The following is a 21,526-nucleotide window of genomic DNA, read 5'->3' on the forward strand; positions in this document are numbered from 1 at the left end:
TTAGGCACTTAGACTAGCATCTTGCATTAAAAAAGAAGAAGGTATCCCTAATACTTAAAGTTATCTCTAGCAGTGGGACCATCAACCTGCTGGGCAGGCAATGGAATCTCTTGTTAAGTTTGTTGTAGGGACTAGGAGAAAATGGGTCCTAGATATTGAAAGCCTTTCAAATGGTATTGGGCTGTTGGTTTCCTCATATTCCTAGAGGTACCTGTTCTATATTTCTAGGCAATCCACATGTCTTAACATCACTCAGTGCCACTGAAAAAGGATCTCTACTTCATTTGTGCAAGCTAATAAATCAGGAAAATGAAAACAGATCAGGCCAATTCTGTTTAGGGACTTAAGGATTTCTTTCTTCCTCTTTCCCTCCCTCTCTTCCTCCCTCTCTCCCTCCTTCCCTCTCTCCCTCCTTCCATCTCTCCCTCCCTCTCTCCCTCCCTCTTTCCCTCTCTCCCTCTCTGTTGTTACTGCTGTTTTCTATACTTAACTTCCTTCTCTGGCCATTAAAGATATGCTCAAAACTTCATAAGGACTGGCAAAACAGAAAAAGAAGTCAGCACTTTTCGCCTGCATGGAATCTAGACCTTGTGGGATGTAGTGGAGCACACCTGTAATCCCAGAGGCTGAGGCAGAAGAATTGCAAGATCAAAACCAGTTTAAGCAATTTAGCGAGGCTCTAACCAAATTAGTAAGACCTTGTCTCGAAAATAAAAATAAAAAATGGCTGGGGAGGTGTCTCAGTGGTTAAGTATCCCTGGGTTCAACAACAAAACAATCTACACCTTAAGGTAAAAGAGTAAAAAGAGTCATCAAAACTCTCACTGATATGACAAAGTAAGGTAAGAGAACAGGAGGGGTTCTGGAGCAAATCCCTAACCAATAGCAAGGTATGCATATGCAACTTTCCCAGAGTTCTTTGCAAAGGCAGCCCTGCAGAGGGCATCAAGATCCAAGTCTGCACCTGTACCTAGTATAGTGCTACATACTATACCATAGGCATTCATCCCTGTAGATGACTAATAGTTCTTGCCACTTAATACCTGACTGAGCAAGAGTTGTAACAAAGAAGAGAAAAAAGTACTATGCTGATAAAATTTATCCTCCAACTCGCCATGGCAGTACAAAGTGTTTCACATTCCACAATTGCATCACCATTTAAAATGATGATTAAATGGGTGGCACCATTTTCCAAAATATATTTCATTGAGATCCAGCAGCGAGCAGCCTCCAAACTAACATGCATTTAAAAAATAAAATACTACATCTAGATTGCTGGTAGGAAAGTCTTCCCAGTTCCAGATGTCTTATTGCTATATTCATCCCAAATCTCATTTTCTTGTACTGTTCCCTTTATTTTATTGTGAGCTACTTAGGAGAAAAGAACATTGTTCACATAATCTCTGAGAACAGAACAAATAGAAATATTCAGCTGGTCATCTTGTTAATACCATAGCTAAAGCTTTGTCCCTTTTCCCTTTGAACCTCTGCCACAAACAACAAGATACATTTTAGAAGTAATTACACAAATACCAGTTTAAGCATTGTGTTCTACAATAGGCTTCAATTACATGCAATGGTACTGAGAGCTTTGTATTGCCTCAAAAGCTCCAATTTGAAAGACAATGTGAATGTCCAGATACTCTCATGCTACATAATACATATTCATGCTTTCTAGAGACCTTCCGAACTTTATCAACATTTGTCATTCATTGTACCTATGAAAAGCACATTCTAGGAGTTTTAAGACTATTTAAATGGGTAATTCTTATTACAAGTCACTTATGCTTATTTATCCATATTTTACTAAATAAACATAAACCAATATTTACATTTCAATAAAAGAAAACACTGCAACTGTTGGATATAGAACCACTATGAAATTAAGAAAACACTAAAAATTCTAACAAGACAACTTTCAATAAGGGAAGTAACAAAAATGAATTAAGGCATTTCTCCTGAGTTGGCATTTTCTCAGTGTAGAAAATGCTGAGACATTTAGCCCTCTGCCCCTACTCTAACTGGAAATCATGCATCATTTATTCAACAAATATTTATTAAGCACCACTAATGCCAGCTCTAATCCAGCTCTGATGCTCACAATCTAGTTCAATGATAGTTTTGCCCATAACCTGGAAGCACCTGAGGCATCTCCAGAATAGTTAGATGCTCTGACCCCATGAATTCCCAAGTATCCATGACCCTTAGCATTTGAACATCCAAAAAGTGAGGACTGTAGTCAATTATATGGGAAATGAGGAAATCTCGAGTAAGGTTTTCATCTCATAGCCACATGATTGCCCTTGTTTCCAATTTCCCACTGAAGTTATTGCCCAAAGTGATGGGAACTTTTCTATGTCTCTGAGGGAAAGAAGAATTCCGCCAGAAACGTGACAATTTGAGTGCATTCTGCAGGAAATACAAGTAACAAAAAGCACCATGGCTCACCATGGGTGAGGAGGAAACCAGCCAAAGGGGGAAATCAGCCAGAGGGAAAAATAAATTTCCTCTTGTCCTTGCCATCCCCACTAAAATCCTTTCATTCAGAAAAGGAGATGGAGATGGGAAGAAATGGATAGAGCAGATACTGTAGGCAGAATCACAATCTAACCTGGGCCTCCAGCTTGACACACTGGAAATCCATGAACTTCCCTCAACCAACATGCAGAGGTCATGTAGTAATGTAACGTTGCCAGAAAGACAGTTTTGAGGTTTTTATTTGAGTACATAAGTCATTCAAATCATAATTAAAAAATTGATAAAGAAGACATGAAATATAAAATAAATTTTAGAATCATGCAAATGCTTATTATGGTTAATGTTTAGAAAAAAATTTGAAGAAAATGAATAAAAATAATAATCTTAAAATACAGTTCCAGATTCTAGGAAATGAGACAGAGAAAGTAAACGTGTATTGAAGTGTTCACCTTTCTTAGGGGGAAGCCAATAGAAACTGTAATTGCTCACGTTGAGAGTGAAATAGATTTGAAAGTGTCTTTAATGGAAAGTTATTCAACAATGGTTGTAAACTTCTAAGTAACTAGCAAGAAAGGGAAAAAATTAATAATGAACTCTTAAAGACAGAAAGGTTTGGATACATTAGATTCATTCTTTCATAAAATTATAGACAGATGAAATTATATAAAGTTGTTAGCAGTGATAGTAATCTCCCTGCTTCTATGGATTTTATTGGAAATGCTTAACACTACCAGAAAGCACCACAGTGTTGGCTTCTGGAATGTTACAGTCATGTCATTTAGCATGGGCAGGTCGTGTGAGTATTAACAGCCTTGTGCCAGGTAGTTCATCAGCAGTGTCATTCAAGCATTCTCAGTACTCTGCAAAGCTTGAATTCAGAGGAAGAGATTCTACATCTGAAGGAATATTTATTTATGATGTTAAAGTAAGGGAACTAAAGGCAATTGAAGATACTAGGTTTCTTCTATGGATCATTTGATACTAAATTTATTTTAACCATAACCATCAGCATTCTTGAATATGATATTTCTCCTAAATGCAATCATTATGAAAATCATCTTTCTATATGTTTGGTCATTATGCAACTATTGTAATTATTCTTTGAGATCTTACTATATCTATAGAAAAATAAACCAAAAAAAGAAACACACACACACACACTAAAAATTCCAGAAATAGATTCTTAAATATATATAAAAACTTTCTAGAGGTATTTCTAGAAACACAAGGGGAAAATGGACTACACAATAGCTAATCTTGAGACATTTTATAAACCGTTTAGGAAAAATACTCTCATTATATATCATACTAAAAAATATAAAAATACAGAAGACAATATAGGAAACATTTATAAAACTTTGGTTTCAGAAAGTATTTCCTTAAAAATATCTATTGAACAAAAAGTATGAGCTGTAAAGGATTTAAAGATTTGACAAATTTAAAACTGAAAATTTGAATACAACACATGCTAAGAAGATATACCACAGGGCTGGGGATGTTGCTGAGTGGTGAAATAAATACATGTTTAACATGCTTCATAACCTTGGGTCTACCTCCAGCACAAAGAAAGAAAGAAAGGAAGAAAAAGAAGAGAAGGAAAATTTGTACTATCAACTGAGAAAATATTTACAAACACTTAAAATTATTTATATTCATAATATATAAAAAGCTTCTACAAAGAAACAAGAACAAATTTTAAAAACTAGTCATAAAATGGGCAAAGACATCCACAAAATTCACAAAGGCAATTCACAAAAGGTAAACCTGTATGGCAAATATGCAAATACCCAGCAATACTGACACTCTCTTCTAATTGAAATACAAAGTATAATAGAAGGATAAATTTACACCCAGATTGGCAAAGAATTGAAATTTTTGAGTTTTTCAAGTTCTGGTAAGAAATTTTAACACCAGGAAGTTTCATAGTGTACAATTGAAGCCCATCTTTGAAAGCCTACCTATAAGTGCCTACATAGGAAGATTAGAAAAATCCCAAATAAATAACCTAATGATGCATGGCAAGTCACCTGAAAAATAAGAATAAACCAATTCCAAAACCAGAAAAAAAGAAGGAAATATTTAAGATCAGAGCCAAAATCAATAAAATAGAGAATTTAAAAAATATATAAATTATCGATGAAACAAAGAATTCATTCTTTGAAAAAAATAAACAGACTTAATAAACCCTCACCAAAACTAACCAAAAGAAAAAGGGAGACAAAACAAGTTAATACAATGAGAGATGAAAAAGGTAAAATCACCACAAACATCACAGAAATTCAGGGGATCATTAGAGTCTACTTTGAAAACTTACATTCCAATAAATGGGAAAACTTATAAAAAATGGATACATTTTATGACCTGCCAAAACTGAATCAAGAGGAAACAGAAAATCTAAACCATGCAATAAATAGCAATGAGATAGAAGCAATAATAAAGAGCTTTCCAACAAAGAAAAGCCCAGGACCTTATGGATTCTCACCTGAATTCTACCAGACCTTTAAAGAAGAACTAATGCCAATTCTCCCTAAATTATTCCATGAAATAAAAAGAGGTGGAACACTTCAAATTCATTTTATGAAGTCAGTATCACACTCACAACAAAACCAGATAAGGACACATGAAGGAAAGAAAAATACAGATTAATATCCCTAATAAGCTTAGATGCAAAAATCATTAATAAAATATTAATAAATCATATAACAATATATTAAAATATGGTACATTGTGATCACGTTGGTTTTACACCTATTGGTGAAGATTTAACATACACAAATCAATATATGTAATTCACCACATAAATAGAATTAAAGACAAAAATCACATAATCATCTCAATAGATGCAGAGAAAGTCTTCAACAAAATTCAGCACTCATTCATGATAAAAATGCTGAGTAAACTAAGGATAGAAGAAATTTACCTCAACATCCTAAAGGCTATATAAGACAAATTCAAACCCAACATAGTAATGAAAGGGTAAAAACTGAAAGCATTTTCTTTAAAATGCAGAACAAGACAAAGATGTCCATGCTCACCACTCCTATTCAATATAGTTCTTGAAACTCTAGCCAGAGCAATCAGGCAAGAAAAGGAAATTAAAGAAATACAAATAGGAAGTCAATTTATCTCTGCTGATGATATGATCCTATAGCTAGAAGTCCCAAAAAATCTCCACCAGAAGACTTCTAGAGCTGTTTAATAAATTCAGAAAGACACTTCTCACAAGAAGGAATACAAATGGCAAGCAAATATATGAAAACAAAAATTCAACATCATTAGCAATTAAGGAAATACAAATCAAATCTACCCTGAGATTTTAAATGCTAAAAGAGGATGTGGAGAAAAAGGAACACTTTTACATCGTTGGTGGAATTATAAATTAGTACAACTATGGAAATCAGTGTGGAGGTTTCATCAAAAGGCTAGGAATGGAACCACCATGCGACCCAGATATACCACTCCTCAATATTTATCCTAAAGAATTAAAGTCATCATTCAACTGTGATACATGCATACATGTTTATAGAACCACAATTCACAACAGCTAAATTATGAAACCAGCCTAGGTGCCCATTAACAAATGGATAGATAAAGAAAATGTGGTTTATATACACAATGTAGTTTTATCTGGCCATAAAGAAAAACAAAATTGTCATTTGCAGGAAAAATGGTTGGAACTAGACCATTATGTTAAAAAATAAGCCAAATTCAAGGTCATGTTTTCTCTGATGTGTGAAAGCTAGAGAGGAAAAAAGGAAGAGAAAGGTGAAGAGTGGGGAATCTCATGAAAATTGAAGGAGATCAGTAGGCAAAGGAAGGGGATCAGGAGGAGGCCAGAAGGGAGGGGAGGGAAAAGGGAAATGCTGCAGAACGATACTGACCAAATTATAATGTTATAATGTTGTGTGCATGTATGATTGAAACAACAAATCCTACCATATGTACAACACACCAATAAAAAACTGTGGAAAAAAGTGGTCCTTTTCCTCTCCTCCTACTGGAAGCCTGAGGGGATATTTCTCTAATGTTTATGTGTATTCTCCCTCAAATCTTGGAGAGAGAAGCTTGTTTGCTCTTTAAGAAAGAGGTAAGCTTGCTCTTATCTCTCCTATGGATCCAATAAGAGTTCCTTTTTTTCCATCTGTTCAGCATTTTACTTGTTGTTAGGCACAGTAGTGACTTCCAATCTCACTACACATAGAACTAGACACTGGAAGTCTCCTGATGTGACTCTTTTTCAACTCTGTTCTCTATATTTTTGTATGTATGAAAAAACTGTAATGATATTGCTGGGCATGGTGGCGCAAGCCTGTAATCCCAGCAGCTCAGGAAGCTGAGACAGGAGGACCGCAAGTTCAAAGCCAGCCTCAGCAACGGTAAGGTGCTAAGCCATTCAGTGAGACTCTGTCTCTAAATAAAATACAAAATAAGGCTGGGGATGTGGCTCAGTGGTTGAGTGCCCCTGAGTTCAATCCACAATACCAAAACAAAAAGAAAAAAAACTGTACTTTTTTATAGATAAGAAAATAGAACGAGAAATTTCATTAGGAGCACAAGAAAATGCACACCAGTACCCCTTTTTAGTGTGCCCCATAGCAGCTATTGTAAGCAGCATTGACCTCCAGTATGACCTTCATGGGATATTATGTTAACCACAATTTCTTAAGAAGGAATTTATATTATATATGATTATCCATAAAAAAAACACAGAATCACAGTTTCTTTTCCCAAAGATTGGGGTTAACAACAATAAGAGCAAGAAACTGGTTGGAGGAGATTCCATGACATTCTTCTAAATCTGCAAAATAATCTTGTACACTGAATCACAGCACTTTGGGCATATCTAACTTATAGAGGCTGCATCTAGAAATATCAAAGAAAAAAAACAGAACAAAAGGAAAAGAAGATATCAGCTAAACTACTGGAGAAGGCTAATTGTATGTAACATTGCAAGATTTAGCAGATAAAAATACAGGCTGCCTAATTTTGAACTTGGATAACTACAAATATTTTTTCAGTATAAGCATATCCAATATAAAGATATCCTCAGAACTCAGAAATTCACTCAATCCATGGAAGGTTCTGTTAGGAAGTAGTGTAGAGTAGCAAGAAAAAAAAATAAAACAAAGACAAAAAAAAAAAAAAAACAAGGATTTGGCTGTCTGGAGTTTGAACTGCAGCTCTCTCGCTGTGTGACTCCAAGTGCTTAATTTCTATGAGTTCCATTTTCCATCTCTTAAAGGAAGATAATAAAACCATCTTATAAGAGTAACTGAAATAGCATATGTATGGCTCATAATAGTAATTACACAATAAATAACTGTTAAAAATCAACGTATTATTGGTGATAGAGCTTGGTGGTAGAACACTTTCAATAGAATGCAAAAGGCCCTGGGTTTGATTCCCAGCACCAACAACAACAACAACAAAAAAGCAACACAATTTAACAGTTATTGAATATTGAATGCACCATCTGATTCTCCCTTTATTAGATTTGGGGCTATACAAATTTATAAGATATGACCTCTTATTCCAAAAGACCTTGGGTTTTTGTTTGTTGTGGGAGATATTTACAAACCATATAGGCAAACTATTGCAGGACAACACCAAATGTTCTCTGAGAGCTTTGTACAAAAGATGTGACCAACTGCTTGTTCAGAAGTCAGCAGCAGGTCTCCATTCCCCCACGTCAGACACCAGATGTCCTGGCCTTCCATTCACAGACCTCCCTGGTCTAGCCCGGAATACCTTTGCTGCTGTATGTTCTGTCCCTCCCTCTGCACATAGACTCTGTGCTTACATTCCCCTTGGGGTGTCATGTTTAGACATCATAATCAGATGCTTTTGCTCATACTGTTCCCAGCAGGCCTTCTCCTCTGCTTGTCAAAATCCAATCTAATCTTTGAAGTTTAATACAAAATGTACTTCTTTTGCCACATTTTCCCTGTTGGCCTCACTCAGAATTAGTTTCTTCCCCTTCTTTTCTACCAAGCAGATTCACTCACACCACCACTGTGAAATCTGAATTTATTGGCTTGAGATCTTAACTATTTTGTATCCATCTGCCCCTTGCAATTGATTGTTATGGAGAGGGACACAATTTATTAATTTTTGTGTCACCTGCACACATAGCATGTGGCACATGCTTTATAAATGTGCCTGTTGCCTTTTCAAATGGAGTTAGCCTATTATTTCTATGAATGCAAGTAAAGAAATCATGAAAATAAAACATTTTCTCAGGGAGGTGCCCGAAGGTAAGGTTTGAATCAACTGAGATATGAAAACTTTTGATACATTCTTTTTTCTTTTTCATATCAGGTGCCCCAGAATTGCCAAGACAACGTACTTCAGTGTAGATGGAAAGATTGCAAGTATACATTGTAAAATAAAATAAAGGATGTTGCATAGCAATATGTAAAGTGCAATCTTGTTTTTATAAAAATAAATCTTTTGTACATATTAGCTTATACATGGAAAAAACTAAAAAATATATGCTAACCTATTATTGCTGGGAGCAAAATTATGAAAGTTTACCCTATCTTAGATATAGACTGCTATAGTACTTAAATGCTTACAATGAGTAGGCATTAGTTTAATAAGCATAAAAAATTAAACTATTTTTAAATAGATTAATAAGCCAAGGAGTTAGATCATTGAATATTGTGTCCATTATTATTTCCATGTTAATATTTTTAGTTTTGTTTGGCATAAAAAATAAAAAAATAAATTTTTATTTCTTAAAAATAAGCAAGTGGTAGAACTTCTATTTTTAATGTTTAAAAAACCACTTCCTATGCCTTTCTTTTCTTCTATATTTGAAAACTAAAAGAAATATTAACTCTGCATCATAGTATTTAGTCTAATATTAAAGTGGAAAAAAAAGGTGAGCCACAAATATTTCCTAAGTTGTTCTCCTGTCTCTATACTTAGGAAATTTTTCTCTAATATTGTACTAGTGCCTCAAGTGGAAACCAGTCAGGTGCAGTATTGATTTAGCAGAGGGTTAAGGAAGACACACTTCAATATTTTCCTCTTCCCTTGGGAAGGTGAAGAAGAACTTAATTCAACCTGAAGTGGTATAAACATTCAGAGATGAAGCCCCTTTTCACACGTGCGCTTCTGAACAGAATTGAGTTAAGGAAGCTAAACATGCTCTCAGAGTGAAAGCACATCTCCAGTGTACAAGTGTACAACTGTTCAGGGCACAGGGCAGAGGCACAAGCCTGGGGGAGTGGGGGACATGCCTTCTAAGCTGGTAAGGAAATTAAAAATAGCCCCAGCACTATCATTCATCAAATGTTGCTCTCAATACTTAAGGGATCGCTGAGAAAGTGAAAAAGGAAGCATATCTCATCTTGAAACGTCCTTGAATGTTCAGTGTTTAATTTTATTTTGGGAACCCCTTGATCTTGGACCAGCTGGGAAGAAAGAGCCTTCCTCTTCTAGCTTTCTTGGAGAGAATTAAATGATTGGTGAATTCAAACCAAAACGGAGATGAGCAGCAATCTTTGTTCCCATTTTAGGATTATGGAGAATCAACATTAAAAAGATAAATGGTTCTTTCTACAAAAGCCAGAGGAATAAATAAAATTGAGATATGGGACTCTGAATTTCTGTATTTCATAAGAGTTATAGAATTGCTAGGTAATTTTACTTCCCACAAGCAAGATTTTTCTCTGAGTATTCCTTTTATTCATTCTTTCTTTTATTCATGTGTTCATCTGTTGACTTAACGAATGCATGTTGAACATTCACTGTGTCCACATTGCTATGTACTCATCATAGTACAAGTTCACAGATGCTTAGCATCTGGGGACATTGTTAATAGGCTTCTGCTTCTATTCACACAAGAGGAAGGAGTGGACCCTACCCCTTATCCCATGCGTTCTGTCTGCCAGCTCCCATTTCTGTCTGCACTGGGTGTGCCTCTGGTTAGCGTTCATTTTAATTATTTACCTTTAATCTTCATGAACTGATTCAACAATGGTTAGGACTACATGTGAACTAATAGTCAAAAAAAAAAGCCTCACACTTTGAGGCTTTCTCAAAGAGAAAAAAAAATTAATACAGGGATTCATAAGCTTTACTATATAATGAATCCACCTAGAAGCTTTTTTTTTAATCCCAGTGACATTCTACGTCCATACTTAATAAATCAGAATCCCCAGCAATGAAGCCAGTATTGGTATTTTTTTTAACAACCCCACAGTTGATTCCAGTGTGCAACCAAAGTTGAGACCCAGTGTTTTAATGAACTTAATACAGCTGTATCCTTGCATCTGAAAATTATTTTTCCTATTCCCTAGGGCTTGTGGTTTTGTTTTGCTTTATTTCTAAAACGAATCTAAGCTGGATGCTATGATTTTGTTTGTCATCTTTGGTGTATCATTTCCCAAAGATCACAGTTATTTGGAGTACTACCACTAATCTAGGAGAGCCAATGACAAGCATCAAGACTTTTAACGTTTTTGCTGTTGTTTTGATGATGGTGATGATGATGATGATGGTGATGATGATGATGATGATGATGATTTTACCTGAAGATTCTTGTGGGGAAAATCTCCAAACATCTATAGAAATTTAGTGTACAAATCTCTATAAATATGGAGGCAAAAATGCAGCAACTGAATCATTTATCAAAGAAAAGCTAGCCTCCCCTGGTGCCTTCCTTTTATAGCACTAAAAGACAAACAGACAAGAGCAGAAAAACTTTAACTAATTACTGAATTATAATTTAAAGACCAGAAGATGGGAGGGAGACAGTTTGAAACCTCTTAAAACGTTCATTTTCCTTTTTGTGAACTAGGTTTACGTCTTAGGGCCTTAATTTTTAATAACCCAGTTTTTATACCCAAGACAAATATTACTGCAAAAAAATATGTTAGGCCCCAAATTATCTATTGCAATCACTTATTTTTATTGATGAAAGTGAGGGAGAGCTACATCTTACTTTTCACCAAAAAATTATACCAATAAAGGGTGAAGTCAATGTTGGAAGCAATGGAAGTCCACATAGAAATTATGCCAACTCCAGTAAAGAAAAAAAATACTGCATAAACTGTGTACATACATGGTGGACATTGTTATAACCTTATCTCAAGTCTTATGATTAAGTAATCAATTTTAAAGTTCTCAGAATATTTCCGCATTTTGTTTGTATTTTCAAATTATTAAGCATTCAACAAAATATAGATATACCCATCAACTTTAAAACAAAACAGATACATTAAACCCCTCTACCTGCCACCCCAGATTCCATTTATTCTCTCTCTGCCTCCCTCCAAAATATATTTATCTTGAATTCAGAGTTCATTTTTAAAATTAGTTTTGTTATATGTTCATTCCGTTTTGACTTTGAACAATATCTAATATTGCTTTAATCTGCATAAATGAAGCTACACACTATGTATACTTCTACAACTTGATTTTTTATCTTTCAGTGGAAAACATGAGATTCATTTATGTTGATATTCATTTTTGCTTCTGTAGACTATTTCATTGAATAAATTATATCAATGGTTTATATTTTTAATGGTTTGTGTTTCTGTCCATTTGTGTGTTTTTACCAGACAATAATTCAGGATAACAAGGCTGCAATGCACATTTTCATTCTCATACGGGTGAATGAAATTAGTAAGCCATGGGATATATACAATTTCATCTCTACTATATATTGTCAAATTTATCTAAAAAGTAGGTTCCCCATAAATGTATCCTCCCACACGCACTGGATGAAAGTTCCTAATTTTAATTTTCCAAGTGATCTAGAAATTCTCTTTAGCAAAGCCTACCCACCAAATTACTTAAATGAGAATCATAATGAATGGCATTCTTATGATACGTAATGTCACTCCATGCTTCATTGCTAAAGTTAGAACTTAGAGTCTCTGGGCTTTTCAAAGAAAGACAACTTGGGTAGGTGTTACAGGATCATGGATATTTTCTAAATTCCAAAATCACTATGGATAAAATTTGAATTTGATGATTAAGTAATTGTGCTCATAATGAAACTCTTTATAAAACAGTCTTAGTAGTAGATATGACTAAGGAAAGAAGATATAAGATTTAAAATACCCATTCTGTTTCTTGGTCAGTACAATTAATGATTGGAATAAATTCCACAAAATGCATTTTTTTTAACCAGAGGAAAAAGGGATAAAACCTTCCATGAGTGAAACTGAAAGAATTATATGATTTGTGTTGAGTGGGCTTCAAGGCTGACAGGCACCTACCCAAACTATGGAAGCTAAAGGTTAATGGCATGTTTAATTCTTTTCCATTAAAATTGATGTGTATTTCTAAAGGCTGGCAACTGTATAAGTCTCAGCACAAAACTAGCCCTCAGTTTCACGAAGGAAAAAGATCAATCTATCCTCTTGTTTATTCCTTTTATTCTTTCATTCAAAAAACTTATATTTGGTAGAGAATTTTGTGAGAAGACACACCATAAAAATAATTCCACTCACATACAAGAGTTGCTTTAGATAGTCTCTGTCCTTTATGCCTCAAGACATATTTACAGTTTGAGGGAAGAAATAAAATCAGAAAACATTCTGGCTCCTTCTCCTCCACATCCCAACCAGAAGGTCTTTCTCCTTCTGCCAGGATATCTTGGGTTTCCAGACTCACAAGTGCAAGGCCCCACAGATGGTCTCTGTATACTATGATGGCAGAGTCCAGTCTTAAAGCTGCAGAAATGACAAGAATATTTATACATCCCAAAAGACTGTAACTGAGGGGAAAACCTAAGACATGTGGGATTTAACAATTTTTGAACTCAGATACAGGTTCAGTTGGAAAGTTTATGGCACTGCTCAGGGGACGATGTGACAAGCTTTAGAATTCGAAGACCACGTTTCCTGAGTGTTCACACTTAAAATTCTCTCTCTGTGTAAGACCTTTCAGATTCTGTTTGCTGAAGAAAAAGAACGGAAAATGTAAGGCCTAGAAGTCACATTGTAACATTGCAGGCTGGCTAGGTGCAGAGGGACCTCATGCTATTTATTTAGCCATGTTGTACTGCCCTTTCCAATCCCAAGTTCATTCTTGCTTCCAGAAGATTATTGAAATGGGACTTGTGAGGTACACAGTCCATTTTAACAAACAGCAATCTAATTCTTGCTTTACACGTTCCAAGGAAGGGAGGAAAAAGACACCCTGCCAGCCAGCATTCAGGCTGAGGTACACTGAAGCTACAAGAATCCTAACTGCTAAAAGGCAGCAGGAGAGTTTCAATATACACAGTGTGGCTATGTCAGAAGTCACATCTTATGAGTGTTTTCATCTGTTTGTTTGAAAGGCTGTGGTCTGAATGGTCCCATGGGGCTCACCTCCAGGGCAGCCAATGCTTTTACTCTGTGAAGAATCCCACTTAATGAGAATCAATACGTGTGGCTCGGTTTTGACTACAAATATTCCATTAGAAGCTGGAAATGCAGCCACCGTCGCACCATTTGGTCTTCTTCCTGGCTTTCATGATCCGAACTTCCTCCACATCAGAAAAGTTTATGATTATTTGATGTAAAAAAAAAAAAAACAGAATGTATCAGGCAGATTTAGGGCCGGGGTTGTGGGGCTCAGTGGTAGAGTGCTTGCCTAGCATGCTTGAGGCACTGAGTTCGATCCTCAGCACCACATAAATGTAAAATAAAGACATTGTGTCCACCTAAAACTAAAAAATAACCTATTTCCCCAGCCCTATCAGGCAGATTCAAAAGTTAGAGACCTCAGGTTGAAATTTACAACTCAGAGGAACAGGTGTTTCTTATGTTTAAAACCTGGTGCCAGGAATGAGTGTTCCCTTTGTGCTATTCCCTCCTCCAAACACAAGGTCTGAGGCTACTTGTCCCTTGAGAATGCCTAACGTGCCATAGTGAGGCCTCCTGAAGACATGGATACTGTCCTGGGACAGAATTAGAAAACCTTGACTAGGACAAGAGGAAGCAAGTGCACTGTCAGCCACGGGCTATTCTTGGCCTGCAGTTGCTGCTCATCCTCAAAGTGGAGACAACCCACATTGATGGTTATCTGAAGCTCCTAACAGTCTCGAAAACAGGGTCCCTCTGTCCCTTTGATTCCATCCAATGTCACTTGTTTTCCTTTGGAAAGCAGTACTGCTTCTTTTCCTTATTGAAATTCATATATAACACATATTTGGGAAACAAGCAGAAACCCTAAGCATAAAGCTTGATGAAATACCACAAAGCAAGCATGCTCATGTAACCATCAACCCCTTCATGTACCACCACTACTCACCCTTCTCTCCAGAGATGACCACCATCCTGTCCTCTAATGCCATCAGTCAGTTTCACTTGGCTTTGAACCTTATACAAATAAAATCACACAGAATATGTTATCTTTTGTGTGAGTTTATAACTCAACACTATGTGAGATTGATTCATCTTATTTTATGTACCTGTCTTTTGTCCATTCTTGCTGCTGTGTAGTATTCCCATTGTATGAATGTACCTTACTACATTCTACTCTTGGTAGGCATTTGGGTTGTCTCTCATTTTGCACTACTGTGAGCACTATTGCCAGGGATGCTTATGCACATCCTTGGGTACATATGCACACATTTTTGTAGAGTGAATGCCTAGGGGTGGAACTATTGGATTTTAAAATATGCACATATTTGGTATTTCTTCTTAATCCTTTTGTCTTGGAAGATGCTTTGCACTTTATTCTTATAAAAATATCAGCTCCCAAAAGCTTCTTTTTCCAGTTTGCTCTATATAAACACATAGAACACTTGTGGACTACAGGACAGGCACCATCCTTGGGCATTTTCACTTTCAACTCTCTTTCTTAGGAGGTAACCAAGGAGTCTGGACTGCTACTGTTCTCTCACCACCACAGCCCCCTTTCTTGAGGTGGCCTCTGTATCCTGTGCCCTTCCATGCCACCATCTGGGATTTTCTGTCCCTTTCATGCTCCCCCGTCTTGCCAGAATCACATACTACAGTATCAAAATTACACAATGAAGCAAGCTCTGAGCAATTTTAATCACTTTAAATGTTCTTCCTTGAGAAACCCTACACCTCCAGCTCTAAGGGAAGTAGCATGCTAACCATGTGAAGAATCGCGCTGACTCCGTTTCCACACAGCTTACGATCTCCTTGGTAAGACAAGATTCCTGAGTACTGGCCCCAGCTGTGGCATGACCCCTAACAAGGTAACTCGAAGAGCAAAAGGAGAAAAATAACACCAGTCTCCTACTTACACAAGGATTGGATTTATTGAGTGTTGCAAAAACAATGCTGCTTAAAAACTTAGTGATGAAAGAAGTGTGTTTTTAAAATCATCTTTGTTATCCAGTTCCAGTCTTTTATCAAGCTTGCACTGGAGTACCCATCTATTCTGAAGAAAAAGTAGTTGATAGTATTTCATAACACATTTTGGAGAATTCTATAATCCCTAGTTAGTAAGTTATTTTTAACTGAAAACCTTTCCACTCATCTTCATTAGTCTCTAATAAGAACAGCTACTGACTATTGTCATTATAGTGACACTTTACATAATTAAGCCACATATTTTCCTTCCTTAGACTGAGTAATGCTAAGGCCCTTATTTTTTCAGAATGGGTTCTAGTAATTGAATCTTCTCATCTCCATCCTCCCCATTTAGCTATCCAAGATCATCTTAATGCTCAAATTTGGGAGCTCCAAACTATATACTTCCATTATAATTGGACAATACCAAAGTAGATAACATTGCTTCATCCATTTATTCATCCATTCTATAAAAAAAATATGTACTTTTTTTGAGGTTACTATGACTTGAGTACCAGAGACTCAGTGGCAAATAAGAGTCCCAATCCCACGGAGCTCTTTTCCTAAATGTATATGAAAATTAAAAATTATAAAGGACATGAAAAAAATGTGCATGTTGGGTTAAATAATGGCCAACTGAAGGCTGCTTAAAATAGCATGATTAGGTAAGTTTTTTCTGAGAAGATAACATTTGGATTAAAATCTAAATGATCTCAGGAGGCATCCAGGAGAGAATGTACAAGAAAAATGTTCCAGGCAGAGGGTACAGCAATGACAGACCTGAGGAGGGAAGATCAGTTTGACTAGAACATGACCAGCAAGACAAGGGAATCAAAAGGGACATCAGGGAACCGTGAGGACATAGCAAACCTAGCCTTGTTTCATTTTTCATCATTGTTTCATTTCATAAGTTCCCTCTATAGGGATTCCATTAGTGACTAATCATATATAATCTTTTCTCTGGATTATAAGTGTCAGGCTCATGATGCGCTGGTTACTATGCACTCTTCCAATTTGTGATTCCCAGTACACACAAGATTTCAGCCATTGGCATTGTTAACATCCCAGTTTTTCTTTTCCTTCTTTGAACCCCTATTCTTCTGAAACATGACCTCACATTGGGTTGTTTTTACAAGTCAACATGTAAATCTACCAAAATTGCATAGCTGAGGTACAATACCCATAGTTTTTCAAATATAATTAAATTTCCTTCCTTTAGCCAGTAGGTAGCAGTACTTAAGAGCTTAGGATTTAGCTTGCATCAAAACTGGCCTCTATTTCTGTTTTTGACATTTTACCATTATGTATAACTAGCACATTGCTTGGCCAAAGTCTTTTTTATCTAGAAAAGGAGAAAGATAATACCTACCTCATAGTGTGAGGATTAGCGGAGATGATACACATGAACTCTCAATAGATGACCATTAATAATAATAATACTGGGCTAAAAACAAAATGTATGAAAATTTTCGGTAAAAAAGATATATTGAATCTTACCATATCATTCCTCTGTTATATTTAAGTCTCTCTGAATCTAAGACAATCATCAGTAGTCACATAGCTAAGTAGTAAATCAGATCTCCTTAGTCAATATTCTAGTAGTGAAACACTTCAACCATTCATCACTTGCCTTAGCTTTGAGGTTCGGCTTCATGCAACATCGTTCTCTGAACCAATTACAAATGTAATCTGATTCCTGATGAGGCAAATTGAGACTAGAGTATTGTGTGCTTAATAAATGCTACTAACTAGGTCTTGAAATTTTCAGAACCAGGAATTACTTTTTGTTCAATTTGTTAAGGGGAAAAAGTTAATAAGAAGATGTGATTTCCATGTAGCTCTCATCCACCAAATGGGGATTGTGATGCTTAGACAACTCAGCTAAGGAAATAAACTGTAGGCAAAAGAACTTGGGTAAGCAAACATATTGGGCAGAGTAGAGGTGTCAACTAAGGGCTGAAATCAAGAGGAGGAACTGTTGTGACCTGGAATGAGGCCATAGCTTCAAGTGCTTGGCCCTGGAAAGCTTTCAAATAGTTATCTCACACACACAAACTGAGCTATGTATGTACAAAGAAAAAAGTATTCTGTGCCCTAAGTGAGGCTTTAACAAGTTGACTTTTAATTTATTTTTTATTTGTTCTTTTTAGTTAAACATGACAGCAGAGTATTTTTGACATATTTAGACTTGTCTATTTTATTATTAATATATTTAGATAAGCAAATGAGAGTCAAGGAAGAAATATATATATATATATATATATATATATATATATATATATATATACACAAAAAAAAGAAGTTAATTCATAATTCTACCCCTCAAAATAACTATTTTTAATATCTTGGTGTTTATACACATGCACAGAGGTTAATTCACAAAACCAAGTTAATTTTTGATTTGGCTTAAAGAAATATGTCAATGGGAAAGGATAAAAGTTTTTTAAGCATAATTTAGCACTTCATTATGCCAAAAAAATGTGGTCTTACAAATAAAAAGATATTTTATATCAAGAACTTAAAAATTTCATGATTATTGCATACTAAGTACTAACCAACAAGCCTCTGGATTTTTTTTTTCAGGAATGTATAAAGGGCTTATGACAACAAATTCAAATCTAATTCTGCAAGACTTTACAAGAAAGCTTTAACGGTTCCCATCTGCAGTAAATGCAAAATAAGTGTCAATGCTCTTGAGGAATTATTGTGTACACACACACAAAAAAAATTGATTACTTGGGCAAAATGATTGGTAGGAAGTAAGAAACACACTGAATTACTGATGCTGACCAGGTCAATACTCCTCTTCTTCAATGTTTTTCCTACAAAGTGAAAATAACATTTCCTATCTCCCGCTTCCTAAGAGCATGATACAGGCAGGTAAAATCCATTACACATTTTAACCTTATACTCTTGAGATTTTTTAAAGATGCAATCACCTATTTGATATTTCTTTCTGCTAGATAAACAGTATTTCTACTTTACAAGCACACACTCAACCAAGAATGAGTTTTAAAATTTTTCAGGCCCTCTCTCTCTCTCTCCCCAGTCTAGAAAGGACAACTGATACAGCCATTTCCAATCTACCTTTTGATTTTGCCCCCTTTTAAAAAATTTCTAGTGTTTAAGTATTTCCTGATACAAATATTACTTTTATTGTATATAGCAACTTCCGTTAAGGTGTGTCATGCAGACACCACTTTCTTCTTTTTGCCTAGAATCCTCTCCCCCACTCTTCATCTATAAAGTCGTCTCTTCTTCTGGTTCTCAATACAATTAGCCTTTCCTTAATAGTTGCCTCTGCTGATATCTACAAGTCAATTTTCCCAACTCCTTATTCTTTTAACCCCATTAGAATAATCCTTCAAACATTCGCCTCAGTTCTCCAAGAGAACTGAAACTAAATCTGACTTGTTCCCTTAGTGATACACAGCATACAATAGTATAGGTCTAGTATCTCACATAACATATGACTGGTTTATAACCGGCAATCGATATGAGTGATATAAATAACTCCCTGTGGTTGCCTACTGAGTGGTTAATAGTGTCAGGCTGCGATATGAACTAATGACATGAACAAATAGTGGTTGCTTCATTTCCTGGGCCAACATTTCCAAATTTAAGACAAGTAGTTTATCTTAGCCCAATAAGAAACAGATTAATGTATGGCAAAGCTTAACCATGTGGTAAACTTCATGGTTAAAGAAATATGATAGGATTAGATGACAGAATATGATGGGCCCCCTTTACTCATGAATTTGTACCTGCTCTGCCATCCCCCTGTGCTTTGGTAAGCATCTAAAAACACTTATACAGCAAATGGTACAGTTAAGCATGAGGAGCACTTGGAAGATTTGGACCCGGCATGTCAGCTGGCATTAAGGACACGAATCCTCAGCTGTTGCCCTTTTTTCCCCTTACAAGTAAGTCCTGTCACATAGCCCCACATGAAGGAGGAGAATCAGGAGAAATTTCAATTTGATTCTGATTGCCATATTAAGTGATTCGAATTATAGTTTCAGAAAGTCCCTAAATTATTTCTCCACGTGTAATTTCTCTATATAACTAATATTGTCTGTGTTCAGTAGGACTGACCATTTCAAAAAGACCTCAGTGCTATAAACTGAAAACATGTTTAGACCTTCCTTCTATAACAAACCTGACCCCAAACACAAAGAATAATGACTACGTAAGAAAGAGGTTGTATATCTCTCTCCTTTGAAATCTGAGGCTGAATTATTTTGTACATTGTTTTTTTTTTTTTGTTGGTTTTAGTTCTTGATTTTTATACAAATAAGTTTTATTTTAGAGTACTTTGAGGACAACAAAAAAAATTATGAGAAAAGGCCAGAGTTCCCATGTAATGCACACCCAGTTGGTTCTACTGTTAGCACAACATATTTATTATTACTAATGAACCAGTACTGATACATGTCTTTGGCCAAAATCCATGCCCTGTTCAGATTTTTACCTAATGTCTCCTTTTTATTCCAGAATCGCTTCTATAGCACTAGATTACATTTACCTACCAAGTTTCCTTATGCTCCTCTATGTGCTGAGAGTTTCTCAGATTATCCTTCGTTAATAACCTTGACAATTATAAAATGTTCTTGTTAGATGTTTTGTAGAGTACCCCTCAGTTTGGATCTGACTAGTTTTTTTCTCATAATCAGATTGGGTTTTGGCTTTGGGGTATCAAATGCTACTTGAGCCACATTGTCAAGGTTAACATCCACAGTAATGTCATGTTGATAGTATGTACCCTGATATGATCAGAATAGCACTTTTCCTTTGCAGTTTCTCCTTTTAAGAAGAAGAAAATTCTACACCAAAATATTTTATGTAAAACACAAGAAAAAAAATATATATATACATATATAATATTTTTAAATAAATATATACTATAAGTTTTTCCATATGATAAATATAAAATATATTAAATTATGTATATGCGTATACATACCTACTCTTATGATATATATCCAGTAACAAAGGAATTTAGGGCTATAGTGCAATCAAGCCATTTGTCCCTTTAATATAAAAATAAAGTGTTCCAATCTCACATTTTGAGTATTTTGAGTTGTTAAGATGGAAATTATTGCTCTCTGGTGACATTATCAATGTAAAACATATTTTATGTGAATGGATGAATCTATTTTTTATTGTATCAATTTCTTTTCTGAAGGTAAGGTGGATTAAAACATTTTTGCTCAGAAGACATAAAGCTCTTTTACTTGTCAACCCTGTTCTATATCTTAGGAGATTTCTGCATAGGAATCAAAGTATTATTATAGGCCGTGAATTAAAGCAAGAACATATCTGTGGCTCAGTGACTGCAGAAAATTTCAATCTATCCTTTGAAAATTCAAAGGAAAATAAAGTGGTGGACAAATTTCTGCTATGTATAAAAATAATGTTCCTATTATAAGCATAGCATTATTTTAACTGTACTCTAATTACTTAAATATGAGATAGTATTCTTAGGAAAAACAACATATTCAGATTCTCATAAGTGTCAGGTATATAGGAAAAGACTATAAACCACTAACTTATGGTAATGAGTGAGTCTAGTGCAGAGCAACAAGAGGGAGGGAACTAATCAAAAAGCTTTTCCTTAAGCCAGGTATGAAAAGCACCACATGATCTCACTCATACATGGAATATAAAATTGGTCTCTTGTTGAAACTGAGAGTAGAGAGATGGCAGAGGCTGGGAAGAGAATCAGGGAGGGAGGGATGTGTACTAAGTGCAGGCAGATGGGGGTGAGAATTTCTAGT

Source organism: Marmota flaviventris, chromosome 11 (assembly GCF_047511675.1).
Source record: "Marmota flaviventris isolate mMarFla1 chromosome 11, mMarFla1.hap1, whole genome shotgun sequence".
Classification (NCBI taxonomy): domain Eukaryota; kingdom Metazoa; phylum Chordata; class Mammalia; order Rodentia; family Sciuridae; genus Marmota; species Marmota flaviventris.